The sequence below is a fragment of the Macrotis lagotis genome, chromosome 1, assembly GCF_037893015.1.
Source record: "Macrotis lagotis isolate mMagLag1 chromosome 1, bilby.v1.9.chrom.fasta, whole genome shotgun sequence".
NCBI lineage: Eukaryota > Metazoa > Chordata > Mammalia > Peramelemorphia > Peramelidae > Macrotis > Macrotis lagotis.
In genome coordinates, this window is record NC_133658.1 from 342,992,787 (window position 1) to 343,012,884 (window position 20,098).

The window sequence follows — 20,098 nt, forward strand, 5'->3', positions numbered from 1 at the left end:
AATCAGTATGCTTGCCATACAAGCAGGAAGCCCGGAAGAACTTGGGAAGAGATATATTCAACACCACACAGGTAAGTAAGCAGCAAGAATAGGTCTGCTCCAACTCAAAATCCAAGTTCTTTCCATGATACTGTTCTATCCCCTAACCTTTTCCTGAAATGAACTCCATGAGCAGGTGGAAAGAGATGGTAACAGTGGGGAGCAAGTTGCAGTGGATAGAAAAGTCAGGTGGGGCTAGCTTTTAAATGGGGGCAGTTAGGACTTTGGCCTTGTCTGCTGCTGTCTGTCTAAGCCAACTATTACTCTGCAGCAGCCCTGGGGACCACCCCAGGGGTGGGGACCCACTCCCCATGGAGCCCTATTTTTAGTGGCAGGATCAGGGAGAGTGTGGCAAGAGCCAGGAGAGTGACAATGGGGGGAAGGGGGTGGGCCTACCGTCCCCACAGCCCAGCGGCCGCCCTATTTCCTCGATGACCCAGGCCTTCACACAATACTAGGAAAGTGGAGCTGGGGAGCAGCCGGCTGTCAGGGAAGAGGAGGAGGAGCAGGGGCAAGAGCAGCAGCAGCAGTGGGCTGACCCCAACCCAGCCCCGATAATCAGGGAAGGCTCAGTCTGCACTGATGAGCTCCCTGGGTGAGGCCTGTGGACAAGTGGAAAACAGGCGGGCAGGAATTGGGGTTGTGCTGCTCCAGAGTCCAGCCCTGCCCTCCCCACTCCCCTTCCTTTCTCGGGGAGAGACGTGAGCTTTCTCGTCTTTCAAAAAGGAAAAAAAAAAAAGAAAAAAAAAACAACAACACTCTTTTTTTAGCTCTGGGGCTAGGGCCAGCCACCACCCCCCCCTTCCCTCAGTCCTTGCCCAGGGTCATTAGCCTGTCCTCCCCCACAATGCAGTCCTCTTTCCACCCGAAGAACTGAAACAAAGGGGTTTTCTCAGGGAATGTGAGACACCTGCATAATGTCCTATGGGACTGAAAGGCCCTGGTCCTTTTGTTGAAGCCTATATTCAGTCCTTCCAGACTCTAATTAGTCTTCCCTTCCTTTGGTACCAAACTCTATTCTAGAGTTGGAAGTGGTTTAAGATGTAGAACATGGGGATTAAGAGAGTAGCATCTTAAAATGAAGATAGCAGCAACCTAGAGTTCATGTTGTTCCTGTGTCTACCTCTTTGAAGTAAGATCTTTCACATAGTGAGGGGTAGGGAGAAGGAGGGGTTGAGGAGTTTAAGGAGGTTTCGATCATTCTTCATGAGGATCAGCAACAGGTGAAGGATCACCTAAAGAGTAGGAATTGTTTCCTTCTTAGCATTTTTATTCCCAGCTCTTGGCATGATGCCTTCCACATAAGTAGATGCTTAATTGATTGACTGATTGATAAGTGGTACTTGTCCCTTGGCCCATTTCCCTCCCCCTCCCCCACCCCAATTGCTAAAGCTTTCCCCTCTAAAGGTTGCATCTATCTATTCACTGGGGCTACAAGGTAATTCAGTAAACAGAATGCCAAACCTGGACTCAGCACCAGAGTTCAAATCTTATCTCAAATACCCTCTTGATGTGTGACTATGGCCTTTAATCTCTGCTTGCCTCAATTTCCTCAACTGTAAAAACTAGGATAATAAGAGCAACTAATTCTCAGGGTTATTGTGAGGATCAAATAATTTTTGTAGGAGTTTAGCACAGTGCTGGTACATGGTAGCTTTTAATAAATGCCTACTTCATTCCTACTCTATATATATCATATGCATAGCTATTAACTTACATGTTGAATCCTCATTAGAATGTAATTCCTTTTACTACTGTTCTGTAAGGAATCATGAGCATCAGACTTTAGGAAAACCTGAAAAGATTTTTATGAACTGATGTGGAATGAAATTTTCAGAATAGGGAGGATATTATACATATTAATGGCAACATTGTGTGATGGATCAACTATGATGAATTTAGCTACTCTCAATAGTTCTGTGATCCAAGACAACTCTGAGAGACTTAATTATGACATCCATATCCAGGAAAAAAAAGCAAGAAGACAAAAAAATACAATAAACTATGCACAGAAAAACATACTATGTTCATTTAAAAAATCTTCTTTTATGTTTTTTCTTTCTTGCTCATGTTTTTCCCCCTTAGCTCTAATTCTTCTTTCACAACATGACTAATATGGAAATATATTAAGCACAACTTAGAGTAGAATGTTAGCCTCCTTTGGGGAGGAAGGAGGGAAGGAACAGTGATAGAAAAAAATATGTAACACTAACTTGCAAAAGAATAAATGCTGAAAATTATCTTTGCATGTAATTGGTGGGGGAAGAATGTGAGCTCCTTGAAAATTTTCTTTACATCAATGCCTGACACATAATAAGAACTTAAATATTTGTAGACAGACTGACTGACTGTACCCATCCCTCTCTACTCTATCTCCTCCATGCTTAAACTTATTCAGGTAATCTCTTCACCAGGAAGGATGTACCATCTATGAGAGGAGGGGCTCTTTTTTCCCATTGAGCAAGACTGATCCAGAGAGGAATTTGGGGAATTTATTTACACATCATACCTTCAATAATTGACTAATAATAGCTAATTTGTAGCACTTTACAAAATGCTTGATATATATTATCTCATTTGATCCTCACAACAACTTTGTGAAGTGGGTGCTATTTATTATTCCCTTTTAATATATGAAGAAACTAAGACTAAGAGCAAATAAGTAGATTATTATCTGTCCAATTCTTTGTGTCCCCACTTGAGGCTTTCTTGGCAATAATGAATAGTTTGCTCTGCTCATTTGACAGATGAGGAAACTGAGGCAAGTAGCATTAAGCGATTTTCCCAGGCTCATATAACTAGCAAATGTCTGAGGTCAGATTTGAATTCAGGAAAATGAGTCTCAGCTACATAGCTAGTGTCTGAATAGGATCTGAATTCCTAAGTCCAATGTACTATCTACTATGCTATATAACAAATACAATGTAAATTCTTTGAAGCCAGAAACTATTTCCATGTTTTTTCTATAACCTCAAATTTTAAAAGAGAATGTTAGAGCTAGAAGCAAAACCAAAATGGCTGTTTAAAGGCAGAGAATATTGAAGCTAAATGGGCCCTGAGAACATGGGAGAGGGGGAGTCATCAGGAGAAGGGTAATATACTAAGCATTGATTTAGTACCTACTATGTGTCAGCCAGGCATTATGAAAATCATTTTTTACAAATACTACCTCATTTGATCCACAAACAATCTCAGGAGGTAAGTGTTATAGTCCCCATTTTACAGTTATGAAAAATGAGGCAAATAATGGTTAAGTGATTTACCCAAGGTCACCCAGCTAGTAAGTATCTGAGGCTAGATTTGAGTTCAGTTCTACTTGACTCTAGGCCTGGTGTTCTATCAACTGTGTTACCAGCAGCCTCATTGAACATAGAAAGTCAGAGAGGGAAAAGAACTTAGATTTTATCATTACTATACCATTTACCTTCAAATTTTTGTCTTTTAGATTATTCCATTTGTTCTGCTTCCACAAGGGCTACCTACCCTCCAAACCAAATTGTCCCTAACTGAAATTTGGTACAATGTTTTATCACTCTGGGATAGTTATGGACTTTTGCACATGCCAGGCTAATTTCTGCCCCCTGTTTTTCTGTTCCCATTTCCTCTTCCAAACATATATACCTCTTTCCCTTATCTACTTGTATACCTCCCTCTCTTTTGCCTATATATATATTCTTCAGTGCCTAGTTTAAGTTCTTCCTTTAAAACACCTTCCCTAACTATCTCAGCTTGTATAAATATGTGTATATGTATGGTTGCTCCCACTTAGGGTATGAAATCCTTGAGAGAAGAGACTGTCTTAATTTATTTATGGGCAACTAGACGGTATAGTGAGTAGAATTCTGGCCTTGAAATCAGGAGGACCTGAGTTCAAATATGACCTCTAGCACTTATTAGCTGCTTGACTTTGGGTAAGTCACTTAACCTTGATTGCCTCACCTAGGGCTATTTCCAGTCATCCTGATTCATATCTGGTCACTGAACTCAGATGGCTCTGGAGAAGAAAGTGAGACTTGGTGATTTAGCATAGCAACCCCTCACTCAAATCTAATTTACCTGCATGGAATGGTATCACCTTCCTGATGCTATGATCTTCTTTGAAAATGAGGACAGAGGGGCGGCTAGGTGGTGCAGTGGATAAAGCACTGGCCCTGGAGTCAGGAGTACCTGGGTTCAAATCTGGTCTCAGACACTTAATAATTACCTAGCTGTGTGGCCTTGGGCAAGCCACTTAACCCCATTTGCCTTGCAAAAACTAAAAAAACAAAGTGACTTTGGACAATTTACTGATTAGGGAAATACAAATTAAAACAACTATGAGGTACCATCTCACACCCATCAGATTGGCTAAGATGACAAAAAAGGGGAAATTATCAATGTTAGAGAGGTTGTGGGAGGATTGGGACTTTAATGCATTGTTGGTAGAATTGTGAACTAATTCAACCATTTTGAAAAGCAAAATGGAACTATGCCCAAAGAGCAATAAAACTGATCATATGATGAAAAAGGGTAAAAACATCACGTGTACAAAAATATTCATAGCAGCCCTGTTTTTTGTGGTAAAGAATTGGAAATCAAGTAAATGTCCTTCAATTGAGGAATGGCTTAGCAAACTGTGGTATATGTATGTCATGGAACACTATTGTTCTATTAGAAACCAGGAGGGATGGGAATTCAGGGAAGCCTGGAGGGATTTGCATGAACTGATGTTGAGTGAGATGAGCAGAACCAGAAAAACACTGTACATCCTAACAGCAACATGGGAGTGATGATCAACCTTGATGCACTTGCTCATTCCATCAGTGCAACAATCAGTGACAATTTGGAGCTGTCTGTGATGGAGAATACCATCTGTATCCAGAGAAAGAACTGTGGAGTTTGAACAAAGACCAAGGACTGTTACCTTTAATTTAGGGGGAAAAACTGATATCTTATTGTCTGATCTTGCTATCTCTTTTACTTTATGTTTCTTCCTTAAGGATATGATTTCTCTCTACTCACATTCAATTTGGATCAATGTATACCATGGAAACAATGTAAAGATTGGCAAATTGCCTTCTGTGGGGGGTGGGGGTGGGGGGAGGGAAGTAAGATTAGGGGAAAAATTGTAAAACTCAAAATAAATAAAATTTTTAAGTATAAAAAAATCTTATCATACCCTCTGATCAGCAATACCAATACTAGGCCTATATCCAGAAGAAATCATAAAAAATAGGAAAAGTCCCATATGTTCTAAAATTCTCATAGCAGCTCTTTTTGTAGTGGCAAAGAATTGGAAATTGAGGGGTGCCAATCAATTGGGGAAATGGTTGAACAAGTTAAGATATATGAATGTTATGGAGTACTATTGTTCTATAAGAAACTATAACTGATCAGACTGTAGAGAAGCATGGAAATAATTACAGGAACTGATGCTGAGTGAAGGGAGCAGAACCAAGAGAACACAGTACACATTAGTAACAACACTATGAGTTGATCAGCTTTGATAGATGCAGCTCCTCTTAGCAATTCAGAGAACTAGGACAACCCTGGGACATCTGTTATGGATAATGTCATCCATATCCAGATGAAGAAAACAAAATAAAACAAAAAACCCCCCAAACTACAGAATCTGAATGAACACTATGTTTATATGTTTTAAATTTTTCTCTTTTGTTTTTCCTTCTTATCCCTTGGTTTTTCTTTCTTTTCCCTTAGTCCTAATTCCTCATACAGAAAATGAGCAATATGTAAATATGTGAAATACAAATATACATGTATAATGTTCACTAGATTGTTCACTGCTGAGGGGAGGGGGGTGAGAAAGGAGCATGGAAAAAATTCTTTAATTTATAAAGATGTATGTGGATGAATGTTGAAAAACTTTCATAACATGTAAATGGAAAAATACAATATCAATAAGAAAAAAAAAGAAAATGAAAGACAAACATTGTATCCCTAGCACTTAGCACAATGTTTACCTAATAATAAACATTTAAATGAATAAATGCTTTTCCATTCATTAATTCATTGATTTCCCCCTCAAAGGATCACTAGGATCATAAATTTAGAGTTTGACTTTAGTAGATTTGGGATTAAAGATTATTTAGTTTTCCCCCTAAGTCACTAACTAGAAGTATTATCTTTGGTCTTCTCTCTCTCTCTAGATTCCGTTTCTTAACTCAATGACTCTCATGACTTCTAATATATTTTATATGTAGATGACACCCAAACCTCTATCTCTATCCCCAGTCATATTTCCAGCTGCCTGTCAGGCATTTCCTAATAATATCTAGTCAAGAAAATGAGTACAAATCTGGCCTCAGACTAGGGGAAAATCATTTCACTTCTGCCTTAGTTTTCCCAAATGGAAAATGAGGATAATAATGGCATGTGTCTCTGGAGATTGTTGTAAGGATCAAATGAGATAGCATTTGTAAAATGTTTCCTTGGAATCTCAAAAAACATGTTCAAATCTCCCTCCACCCCCCACAAATTTCAGAGGAAACTAGGAAACTCTTTATGAACTGAATCAGAGTGAAATAAACAAAGCTAGCAAAATAATTTACAGAATGAAAGCACAATAGAGGAAAAAACAACTTTGAAATCAGGCTTTAGAACTGTGATCAATGCAATGTTGAAGTATGAGTCTAGGGAAATAAAGTTGAAAAACCTTTAGTCAAGGGATCCTCCTCCCTTAAGCAATGTCAAAGTGAAGACAGGATGAGAAGAGAACAATGAGTGAAGAGAGTCAGAGATTTTGGACCCTCTGCCTCAGAAGAAGTGAACTTAAAATGCAGAACAAGATATCTGGACATGACCTATGTGGGAATTATTTTTACTGGACTATGAATATTTAATATGAAAGCTTTCTCTTTTTTCCTTTTTCCATTGTTCAATGTGGGAAACAGTTGGAGGAAGAGAATAAATGCTTGTAAAGTAAGAACATTTTAAAAAGTGAAGTATTATGGGAAAAGATTGGAAAGGTAGGCTTGAGTCATGTTATAAAGGGACTTAAATTCCATAAATTTGATCTTATTGATTATCAGGAGCATCTGGAGATTTTAGAGAAGAGGAATGTCCAATCAGATTGTATGGTGCTTTTGCAAAATCACTTTGGCAGATGTGAGGAAAATAGGTTGGTGAAGGAAGAGGCTTGAGACAGGCAGGTCAAGTAGTTAGTTATTGCAATAGTCCAAATTAGAGGTGATGAAAGCTTAAACAACAGTTGTGACCAAGTGAGTGTCAAGAAGGGTTTGGAGGCAGAGATGGCCCTGGATTGGGACTAACTTCTCTAATGGATGGCAAATCAACATGACTTAAAAACTGATTGGTTATGTGGGAGAGACAGTGCAAGAATTATGGAAGGTGGAATCCTCAACAGAAAATAGGGAAATTCAGAATCAGAATAAGCTTTGAGAAAAAAGATGAGTTCTGATTAAGTCCCATTAGTTTGAATAATAAATTCCTCCAGAAATGGTTAACTTATTTGAAAACATGCAACATATTTCCATTTGACTAGAATGAATTAACATTATTTTGCATAAATAGAACTTCAAACAGTGCAAATACAAATACATGAATCAACTTCAGGGGATTATGTTTGGTTTTTTTCCTTAATAGGAATCCATCTATATTGAGATTGAGATAACTACAAGGCTTAATTGGAAATAAAGGAAGTTGGTGATTTTTGTTGGAATTTAGGAGAGGGAACTGGCAATATAGATTGATTGAAGTCCAGATAGCTGTTAAGTTTGGGGAGGAAGAAAAAGTAGGAGAAAGGAGAGAGACAGATAGACAGACCCAGGACAAAGGTTTAAGGTACACCCATACTGAGGAAGCATAAAATGAATGATGATTTAGCAAAGAAAAATAAAAAAAGAAAGAAAACCAAGAGCAATATCCAGAAGGAGATGGTCAGATGTTACAAAGAGGACAAGAAAGATGAAGACTGATGAAAAGACATTGATTTGGCAACTAAAAGGTCATAGTTTCAGTTTAATGATGAGAACAGCAACTAGATTTCAAAAGAATGAGGAGTGAGAGAAGAAGTGAAGAGAAGGTATAGAGACACATTTTTTGTAGGAACTGGAATGTAGAAGTGAAAATGTTATATATTTGCAAGCACAATAGCTTGAGAAGATGGTAGAATTACTAAGCTCTTTGAAACTGTTTCCTTATTTATCAACTAGGAATAACAATACTTGAACTACCTGTCCTACCAGGATTGTTACATAAAGAAAGAATTTTGTATATCTTAGTGTTATAGAAATATATATAGTTCTCTATAATCTGGCTCTAGCCTTCTCTTTTTTATCTTTTCCAGTCTTATCTCATATTATTCTGCTTTATATATTCTATATTCTAGCTAAAGTAGACCAATCAGATTCCAGTTCTCATTCCCTCTGATACCATCTCTGCCTTTGGTCATGGATCACTCTATTCCCCTACTTTTCCTTTTCCTTTTTCCTTCATTTCCTTTTCCCTCCATCATCATCTCTATCTGTTAAAGTCTCTCTCTCTCTCTAAAGTTTTTTTTAGAAAGGTTTTATTTATTTTGAGTTTTACAATTTTTCCTCCAATCTCACTCCCCTCCCCCCACCTCTACACAGAAGGCAGTTTTCTAGTCTTTACATCATTCCCAAAAAACTACTAGAAATAATTTGTAACTTTAGCAAAGTCACAGGATATAAAATAAACTCTCATAAAACCTCAACATTTCTATATATGACTAGCAGGACACAGCAGAAAGAGCTAGATAGAGAAATCCCATTCAAAGTAACCTCGGACAATATAAAATACCTAGGAATCTACCTGTCAAGGCAGACTCAGAAACTTTTTGAAAACAATTACAAAACACTTCACACATAAATAAAATCAGATTTAAATAACTGGGCAAATATCAACTGCTCATGGATAGGCCAAGCTAATATAATAAAAATGACAATTCTACCAAAATTAAACATGTTTAATGCCCTACTAATCAAAATTCCAAAAAATTACTTCAATGAATTAGAAAAAAATGTAAGCAAATTCATATGGAGAAATAAAAATTTGAGAATCTCCAGGAATTTATTGGAAAAAAGTGCAAAAGATGGTGGCTTAGCTCTACCAAATCTAAAATTATATTATAAAGCATCAGTCATCAAAACTGTCTGGTATTGGGGCAGCTAGGTGGCACAGTGGATAGAGCACCAGCCCTGGAGTTAGGAGTACCTGAGTTCAAACCCAGCCTCAGACACTTAATAATTACCTAGCTGTGTGGCCTTGGGCAAGCCACTTAACTCCACTGCCTTGCAAAACTAAAAAAAAAACAAAACAAAAAAAGTTGTCTGGTATTGGCTAAGAAATAGAGTGGTGGATAGGTGAAATACTAGGTGCAATAGCAGGAAGTGATTATAGTAATATGCTGTTTGATAAACACAAAGAGTCCAGCTATTGGGATAAAAGCTCTCTCTTTGATAAAAACTGTTGGGAAAATTGGAAGGCAGTATGGAAGAAACTTGGATTAGACCAACATGCCTCTAAAGTTTAACTCAGGTGACACTCCATCAAACCCCCCTGACAACATCCCTTCTTTCAGGTAAAAGGGATCTTATATTCCTCAAATATATATCCTCAAATTTTTCAGAGCCTGATCCTCTTCTTTGCACTTATCTCATTCTCCCTTATGGCCTACCATCCCTAGTCTTCCTATTCCAATCAGACTATAAGCTTCTGAAGAGTAGTATCTGTTGTATACATTCATCTTTTTAATCACAATTCTGTAAGAGGCATCTGTGAGTAAAATTAATGATTGTTCTTATCCATTTGATTGTCTTTCTTGGGCAAGGGTTTTGACTCCCTTAAACAATGACAAAGTAAAGGCAGGATGGAGAGAGAGTTAGACATTTGGGGCTAGTACCCAAGGGAATAAATAGTGTCACCTGACCTGGACCCATGCCCACCTGGAACTCTCTCCCTCTTTGGCTTTTGGCTTTGTTAACTTCCCCAGCAGCTGCTTCTTCCTTCTCCCCTCATCTCTTCCTTTCCACCCACGTGGCAAACCAGGGACGGCTTCTCTTGGCCCTGGTAACATCCCTTTCTGGCTTTATCTTCTCCTCCAGCTGCCCCTAGTGTGCCTCCCCACCCTTCTCAGTTATCTCTTCACTTCCCTGCTCTCCAGAGCAGCCTTTTCCAAAGCTCATTCCCATTTCTCTCTACTCCAACCCCATCCCCCCACCTCCTTACCTCCCTACCCCTGCCCCAGACCTTTCTGGATACTTTCCCAGAAGCCACCACTCCTTCTCCACTAGGCCTTTAAAATTGCCCCCCCACCCCACAAAACACACATGTGCTCGTGCACACACGCACACACACACATACACACACTGTCTGTCTGTCTGTCTGTTTGTCTCTCTCTCTCTCTCCCTCTTAGATTCTACCTTAGAATCTCCCAAATTCTTCTCCCTAGAACCTATAATTTCACAAATTCTACAGGCAGATTATTTCCCTGAACTGATGTCAAAGACCTGCTGTATGGGATAATATCGACTATTTTTTGTAGTTCACAGTTTCATTGCACCTTGGTTTAAAAAGTGCTTTGCTCACAATATTCTTGTGGGCAAGATAGTATACATTATTCCTAGTTACAGATGAGAAAACTGAGACTAAGAGAGGAGTTTTTACCCACAAATTCTCACAGTAAGCAAATTATCTCATCAGTTAGAATTGAGAGATGACCTAAGTAGTTGTTGGAAGAGGGTCATACACTCAACATAGGCTTTGGTGCCTGATAGAGCAGATAATGATATAATTCTTCTGACAAGGTTGTCTTAATCCTCAAGACAATCCCATAATGCAATATAAATATAAGATGTTGCAGTGCACAAAATGCTAAGATAAATGGAAGTATTATTTTTTAAATGTCAGGTATACAAGGGAATTTGAAGATCATTTATTCAAACCACTCATTTTACAGAGGAGGAAGCCAAGAGACAGAGAGATAAATGACATATCCCAATCCCACTGCCTTCTGAACACTTTGAGATCTCAGACTAAAGTTGACCCAAACAGAACACTCATTATCTTTACTCCAAGGCCCAGGCCTTTTTCAAACTTCCCTATTTCTTTCATTCAGGTTTGAAAGCCTGAGAAAAATCAACTTTGCTTCTTCACTTTCCCTGACTACACAATTGCTACATCTAGTGTATTTTCTTCCTTGATATCTTTTACATCTTTTCCCTTCTCTCCCTTTATAACACTACTGCTCTCATTGAAACATTCACCACTGCTAGCCTGGACTATTGCAATTGTCCTAACTGATCTTCCCACCCCAAGTTTCTCCCCATTTTCATGCTTCACACTGCTTCTAAAGTGATTTTCTAAAAGTATATTTCTGATCATGGCTATTTCTTATTTAATAAATGATAGTAGCTAATTTCTAATATCAAACAATGACCCTATTGTTTGGCAATCCTTGACAAGTTGTACCCCAAGCCAGCTTTCTTGTCTTATTCCACCTTTCTCAGTTCACCACAATTTTTTTATCAAGCCAAACTATTTTTCTTAAGTATCCAACAAATAGGGGCAGCTAGGTAATGCAATGGATAAAGCATGGGTCCTGAAGTCAGGAGGACCTGAGTTCAAATCGAACCTCAGACACTTACTATTTACCTTGTGTGACATTGGGCAAATTGCTTAACCCCATTACCTAGCCAAAAAAAGTCTTCTACAAATATAACTCCCTCACCTCCATTTGTATTTGTTATCCTCATACTGGCAATGCTTTAATTCCTTATCTCCATTCCTTAGAATCTACTCAATATTTAGCACAAGGAATGACTTTTACATGAAGTCTTTTCCTATCCATTCTCCTTGCAGCTATTAAAGGCTCTCTCCCACCCCACTCCCAAATTATTTTTAGCTATTTTGAATTTACTTTTATATATTTAAATATTTTTATTTACAAATAAGGCAACTAGGTGGTAAAGTGGACTGGCCTTGGAATCAAGAGGATGGGAATTCCAATCTAGTCAAAGACATTTGCTGGCTGTGTAACCTTGGGCAAAGTCACTTAACCCTGATTGTCTCTCCTCCAGGGGATCTCCAATCGTCCTGATTTATATCTGGCCACTGGATCCAGATGACTCTGGAGGAGAGAGTGAGGTTGGTGACTTAGCATGGCACCAAATCCAATTCATGTGCTTGTCATGGCATTACCTCCCTGCTGTCATGATCTTCTTCAAGAATATTAAGGAAAAAGTCACTGGCCCTGGAGTCAAGAGTACCTGAGTTCAAATCTGACCTCAGACACTTAATAATTACCCAGCTGTGTGGCTTTGGGCAAGCCACTTGACCCCATTGCCTTGCAAAAACTTAAAAAAAAAGAATAAAGGACAAAAAGAAGCATTTATCCATGCCTAATTTATAAATTTATAAATAAAAGTGATGATCGACATTAATGGACTTGCTCACACCAACAGGGCAACAATGAGGCACAATTTTGGGCTATCTGTTATGGAGAAAGAATTGTGGTGTTTGAACAAAGACTAAGGACCTTTAATTTTAAAAAAGTTATCTTATGTAATTCTGTGATATCTCATACTTTATGTTTCTTCCTTAAGGATATGATTTCTCTCTCATCACATTCAACTTAGATCAATGCATTTTAAATGTAAAGATTAACAGATTGCCTTCTGTGGGGGGGTGAGGGGAGGGAAGCAAGATTGGGGGGAAAATTGTAAAATTCCAAATAAGATCTTTCAAAAAATAAATAAATGTCTCCCAAGATAGAATATAATTTTTTTGAGGGTAGGGACTTTTGTCTTTGAATATCTAGGGTCTGGCATATAGGTACCTATGTGCCAGATCCTGGGTATACAAAGACAAAAGTTGCTAGCTTCGAGTATTTATTATATTTGTTGATTTTTTTTGATTAAGGAGAAGAGGTTGGACCCAAAGTCAGTTTCTCTAATTCCAAAACTACAGCTCTTTCCACTATATAAAACAATAGAGAAACTTATCACTGAATTTCACTCATCCAACTGAGGTAGCATCTAGCTCAGGGCAAAAGGAGGTCTGCAAATTAATCTACTAAAAAGCATTTATTTATTAAACACCAAGATGTACACTATGTTAAGTACCAGAGAAATAATCCTCATTCTCAGGAGCTTATAGTCTAACTAAAGATACACCAAGTATGTATGCATGTGTGTTTTATATGTGTATATAATATATGTATATAAAGTATATATAATTATAGACAGAATAAATTTAAAGAGAATTAAAGCCTTTAAATTAAAGTTAATTTGGGACAACACTAGCAATTGCAGAGATCAGGGAAGGCTTCCTGGAGAAGGTGGTCCAAAGCCTACCGGAGTAGAATTAGTTACTGACTTCAGTCTGCATACTCAGGATGGAGGGGGGGAAGGAAAGAAGAGAATAATCCTCAGAGACCCCTTCTCCTTCCCGACAGCTTATTTATAATGAGAAGGAATAGAGGGGACCAAACAACTCCAGTCCAGACAAGCAGAGTTTCCCCACGCTCCGTCTACATTTAATCATTCTCCTCTGGTTTCCTAAATTCTGATGTCTGACACATTCCCTATGTGGGATTTTGCTCCCTCATGGATTCCAGTTCCCTTTATCTTTATAAATCTAACTAAGCTTCTAGGAGTCCTCATAGCCAAAAGAGTATTAACTGTTACCAATAGTTCAAAAAGAAGGGAGCCTGTAACTTCTGCTACCTCCCCAAACTTAGACACCTCAATCATTCTCTTCTTCTCTTGTCCATTTCAATCAAGATACCTTAAATCCCAGCCTCAGGCTGCATTATAGCCCCAAATCGCCACCTGGTGACACTGATGTGAAATTGTATTTTTACAAGGATAAACTTAAAACTTGACAGTGTCAGATTACAGGATCCTAGAAAATCATACTATAGATGGAGGGAACTCTAAAGATATCTAGTCCAACACTCTCCTTTTAAAAACAAAGAAACTGATTCCCAGTGATATAGGGGTTCTCAAGAATGTTTAAAAATTTTTTCTGTGTGAGCATTTACACAAGGCTTGATTTAGTTTTGTTGAGGGGAAGTTAAGTGGCACAGTGGATGGAGTCCAGAGTCTGGAGGCAGGAAGACCCGAGTTCACATCTGGCCTCAGACATTTACTTAGCTGTATGATTCTAGACAAGTTATTTAACTCTGTTTGCCTCAGTTTTCTTACCTGTAAAATGAATTGAAGATGAAAACAGCAAACCACTCCAAGTTCTTTGCTAAGAAAAGCCCAAATGAGGTCACAAAGAGTAGGATGTAACTGAAAATATTGAACAACAAATTAGTTTTATTGATTTCTAAAAGTGAGGGGAAAATGTTAATAATGCAGATTAAAGATCTGCATAGCAGAGTCAAGATGGTGACAGGAAAAGAGCTTCTCCTAGGTGTTTTCTCCATATTTCAAAAATCTTAAAATTATGACTCTAACTAAATTTTCAAGAGATAGAACCCACAGAAATATCCCGTGAGGCAATTCTCCAGACCAAGGTAACCTGGAAAATAGTGGAAAAACTCCACTCCATGGGGTTAGAGTGGTGGCCCCACCAGAGTGAAGAAACTTCAGCCTCCAGTAAAGAACCCCAGGGCACCTGGGAGCCATGGATCCTGCAGCAAAAGCAGTTTCTTTACCTGCACCCCGGGGAGCACTGGGAAGAACTTAGAGGATCAGTGGGGACCTCTGCCAGAGGGAGCATGAAGCCCAGGTCCTCAGGGCACTAAGTGCAGTAGCTGCAGTCCAGATCCAGGAAATGGAAGTAGACATGGAGCTGGCAAGCAGGAACCTCCAGGCAACTGAGCCCTGAATGCTTAGCCCACGGAAGGTAGGGGAGGGAGACTTCCAAGGTCTGTCCTCTGTACCTGGAACAGGACTCTGAGGCTTTGACCACATTCAGATCCTGATCACAGTCTAGGACCCCTAGAACAGGGCCCCCCCACCTCAGCCCCATAGCAGAGGGGTACACTTGTTGTCATTCACAGACCAGGAGAGCAGTCAGAGCTTCCATACACTGAGATCCTTGTGGGGGGGGGGTGTCCTATTAATACTCAAAAGCTCAGGAAGCACCCCCAAACCAAGCACAGGCTGGAGAAATGAATAAACAGAGGGGAAAAAAGAGGAACATCATTGAGAAATACTTTGTCTATGATCCCAAGAAGGATCTGAAGATGAGGAAGTACAAGCTCCTGTATCTAAAGACTCCAAGAAAAATGGAAGTTGGGCTCAGACTATGATAGAGCTCAAAAAAGATTTTGAAAATCAAGTAAGGGAGATAGAAGAAAAATTGGGAAAAGAAATGAGAGAGATGCAGGAAAAACATGAAAAAGAAGTCAGCAGCTTAGTCAAGGAGAGCCAAAAAATGCTGAAGAAAATAACATGTTAAAAACCAGCGTAGGTCAAATGGATAAAACAGTTCAAAAAGTTATTAAGGTCAGGGCGGCTAGGTGGCGCAGTGGATAAAGCATGGACCTTGCAGTCAGGAGTACCTGGGTTCAAATCCGGCCTCAGACACTTAATAATTACCTAACTGTGTGGCCTTGGGCAAGCCACTTAACCCCATTCACCTTCCAAAAACCTAAGGGGAAAAAAACAAATCTGGGGCAGCTAGGTGGTGTAGTGGATAAAGCGCCGGCCCTGGAGTCAGGAGTACCTGAGTTCAAATCTGGTCTCAGACATTTAATAATTACCTAGCTGTGTGGCCTTGGGCAAGCCACTTAACCCCATTTGCCTAAAACCTAAAAAAAAAAAAAGTTATTAAGGAGAAGAATGCTTTAAGAAGCAGAATTGCCTAGATGGAAAAGGAGATAAGAAAGCTCTCTGAGGAAAACAAATCCTTCAGATGTAGAATGGAGCTAAAAGAAGCTGATGACTTTACAAGAAGTCAAGATACAATACTTCAACACCAAAAGAATGAAAAATTAGAAGAAAATGTGAAACATCTCATTGAAAAAAAATGATATGGAAAACAGATTCAGGAAAGATAATTTAAAAATTATTGGGATACCTGAAAGTCATGATCAGGAAAAGAGCCTTGATCTCATTTTAAAAGAACTCCTACAGGAAAATTGCCCTGATATCCTAGAAGCAGAGGGCAAAAATAGAAATTGAGAGAATTCACTGATCTCCCCCAGAAAGAGATCCAAAAAAAACAACCTCCAGGAATATTATAGCCAAGTTCCAGAATTCCTAAGTCAAAGAGAAAATATTACAAGCAGACAGAAGGATACAATTCAAATATTGTGGAGCTGCAGTCAGGATCACAAAGGACTTAGCAACAACTACTTTAAGGGCTTGTAGGGGTTGGAGTATAGTATTCCAGAAGGCAAAAGAGCTTGGAATGCAACCGAGAATCAACTACCCAGCAAAACTGAACATCCTCTTCCAGGAGAAAAGATGGACTTTCAATGAACCAGGGAAATTTTAAATGTTCCTGTTAAAACAACCAGAGCTGAACAGAAAGTTTCACCTTCAAATACAGGACTTAGGTGAAGCATAGAGAGTGGAGGAGAAGGATAAAATATGAGGGACTTAATGATGATGAACTGCATGTATTTCTACATAGAAAAATGATACTGATAATAAGAAACTTCTCATTTAATAGAGCAGGTAGAAGGAGCTTTTATAGATGAAGCACAGGAGAGAGCTGAATTTGAAGATATGTGTCAAATATCTGGTCCACAGACTCCATCCATAAATTACTTGTAAAAATGGAGTCAATGGTTAAAAAAGAAATGTACTGGGAGTAAGAGAAAGGAGAGGTGGAATAGGCTAAGATATTTCATATAAAAGATATACATATATATATATATATATATATATATATATATATATATATATATAATTTGCAATGAGCTATTGCAATGATATGGAAAGGGGAAGGCAAGGGGGAATGAGGGAACCTTCACTCTTATCAGAAATGGCTCAGAAAAAAAAAAAGGATAGGGGTGGCTAGGTGGCGCAGTGGATAGAGCACCGGCCCTGGAGTCAGGAGTACCTGAGGTCAAAGCTGGCCTCACACACTTAATAATTACCTAGCTGTGTGGCCTTGGGCAAGCCACTTAACCCCATTTGCCTTGCAAAAAACTAAAAAAAAAAAAAAAAAAAGAAATGGCTCTGAGAGGAACAGCATACACACTCAATAGGGTATATACATCTAGAGTAAAAAGGAGAGAAGGGGGAAAAGGGAAGGGGGGTGTGGGTAATAGAGGAGAGGGTAGATCATAGGAGAGAATAGTCAGATATAGCACATTTTCTTTTTTACTCCTTGCAAGGGGCTGGCCTATCTAGGACCACAGGGCTGGGTGGTTGCTGGGTCTCAAGGGTGGTATGTGGACTCGGGCCTCTTGGTCCCAGGTTTGGTGATCAGTCCGTTGTGCCACTCAGCTACCCTACAGCACATTTTAGAAGAGGGATAGAGTGAAAGGAGAGAGAAAATATAATATGTGGTAGTGGGGAGGTATGGATGGCAGGAATTACAATCAGCAGCAGCAACAGTGGAAAAATATGGAAGTAACTTTTGTGATGGACTTATCATAAAGAATGTGATCCCCTGAGACAAAGCTGATGGTATGAGAACACAGACTGAAACAATTTTTCTCTTTCTTTTACTTTATATTTCTCATGAGGATCTATAGTTTTGGGGGGAAGGGGATATTATGTTTACTCTTAAACAAGAATATTTTAGTAATGTATAAAAAAAATTACTTGTAAAAATAAATAAATAATGCAGATTAAATTCAAAAATGTGTCTTAAGAATTTCTTTTCCAGAGAGATGGTTGTTAAACATTTATCAGTATACCCCTTTCAATAATTTGTTCAAGGTTAACCAGACTGCAAGTTGTAGAGGAAAATGCTTAGGACTTGTATTCAGCTGCCTGAATGACTGTCCCAAGGTCACAGAGGTAAAAAAGAAGAATCAGGAATCAGATTTGTCTTGACTTGAAGTCTATTGCGTTTTCCATGACATCATACTTTCTTAAGATTCTTTGCATCTCTTATCTTTGATAATCTATGTTCTATAGTTTCTTCCATCCTTAATATTCTATGTCCCAAGTAACAAGACTCCCTGTCAGCAATGGCATTTTATAATTCAATGATTCTTACTATGTATTCATATAGGGAAGGATAGGACTGGTCTTCCAAGGAATGGGGCATCTTTGTCCACTAACAAAGGTGTTTACTGCAAAGGTGTCAAATACCTGGTCCACAGACTCCATCCATAAATATGACCCCTGTACAATTTGAGTTTGACATCACAAGCTTAATGCACCTATGCTGAACCTATACAGAAGGTCACTTGCCCCAGTCATATTCACGTGTACCTCCAGCTACAATAGCAGGGAGTTCAGATGTGATCTGCCACTCTTCTTGATAGGCAGTGACAAAAGGGAGAGATTCCCCTGTCTTCCTTCCCTCAGTATTTCTGTCATAAAGATGGAGAATGAGAAGAAGTAAGAGACCCTTTTGCCTAGTCCAAAAAAGAAAAATATATCAATCTGGGAGGGAAAGACTCTTCTGATTTCTGGCCAAAACAGAAACAACTGCTATTTACATTCACTCTGAACCAATGAGGGTCCAAACAGTGACCTAGTAGGTTTAGCCTGAGACCCATTGTTGACCAATAAAGGAGAGCTAGAGTAAGAAATCTTATACAGCTAGCCTTTGAGTAGAGTATCCAAAAGTATGGGAGGGAGGGAGGGAGGGAGGGAAGGAGGGAGGGAGGGAAGGAAGGAAGGAAGGAAGGAAGGAAGGAAGGAAGGGAGGGAGGGAGGAAGGAAGGAAGGAAAAAAAGACATCAGGGAGATGATGTCATGATATGAAAGTCAAATTGCATTAAGGGTGCCCCACATAACTGGTCTTAGGTTATCCAGTAGTCATATCCATAAGGTTATAATGGGGAAGCAACATATAAAGTATAAAGTGCTGTAGCCTGGGAATCTGTAGATTTAGGCTCAAGTTCTGATTCTGCCATCAATTCACTTCACCTCACTAGCCCTCAGTTTCCTTCCCTATAAAATGGAAAAATTGGACTAGATGTTCGCTGAGGTAACTTACATTTCCAACTCAGACATTCAATGTTCTATACTCCTTTGTAGCACTAATACTTTCTCTTCCTAGTTCCCCTCCATTTCTAGTCTTTGTTTCCAGATTTCTTCCAACTGTATCACTCTAGGGGTGGCTAGCTGGTACAGTGGATAGAGCACCAGCCTTGGAGTCAGGAATACCTGAGTTCAAATCTGGCCTCAGACACTTAATAATTACCCAGCTGTGTGGCCTTGGACAAGCCACTTAATCCCACTGCCTTGAAAAATCTAAAAAAAAACAAAACAACTGTATCACTCTAAATTCTATGTTCTAAAGTGTTTTCTAGCTGTTAAATTTCATTGTATTTTATTTATTTGCTTTATATTATATAATAAAATTATATTTGAAGTTCTTTTTGCCTCTTTATTCCCAAAAAAAGGTGAAATAAGAGGAAGTTAATGTTGGCTTCCTCCCCAGAATGCTGTTATAAGATTCAAGTTTCACAGACCTGGAAAATTGGGTTTAGGGTACCCAGTTCTAACAGGACAGAGTTTGCAGAAGAAATGAGATAATTAGGGGGGTGAAATGTAAAAGAAAGTATAGGTTTTTCTGATTATGTAATGCTTGGTGCCACTACCTTCAATCCAGGATCTTCTATATTTCCTTAGTGAGACAGAGATTAAAATCATTTTTTTTTACTTTTTATAAGGCAATGGGTTTAAGTGACTTGCCCAAGGTCACGCAACTAGGAAATTATTAAGTAGCTGAGGTCGGATTTGAACTCAGGTCCTCCTGATTCCAGGGCTAGTGTTCTGTCCACTATGTCACCTAGCTTCCCACACAGAGATTAAAATCTTGATGGTATTCTGAATGTTCTTAGAAAACCAGGAATGCAGGATGAAGTGTGCCCCCCCTAGATAAGAATACATACTTTACTTTGACTTGGGGGAATGACTATTTAGTATGCTATGTCTTGAAAAACCACCAGATGGCGCTCCAAGCTCTGAGTTATTCTTTTGAATCA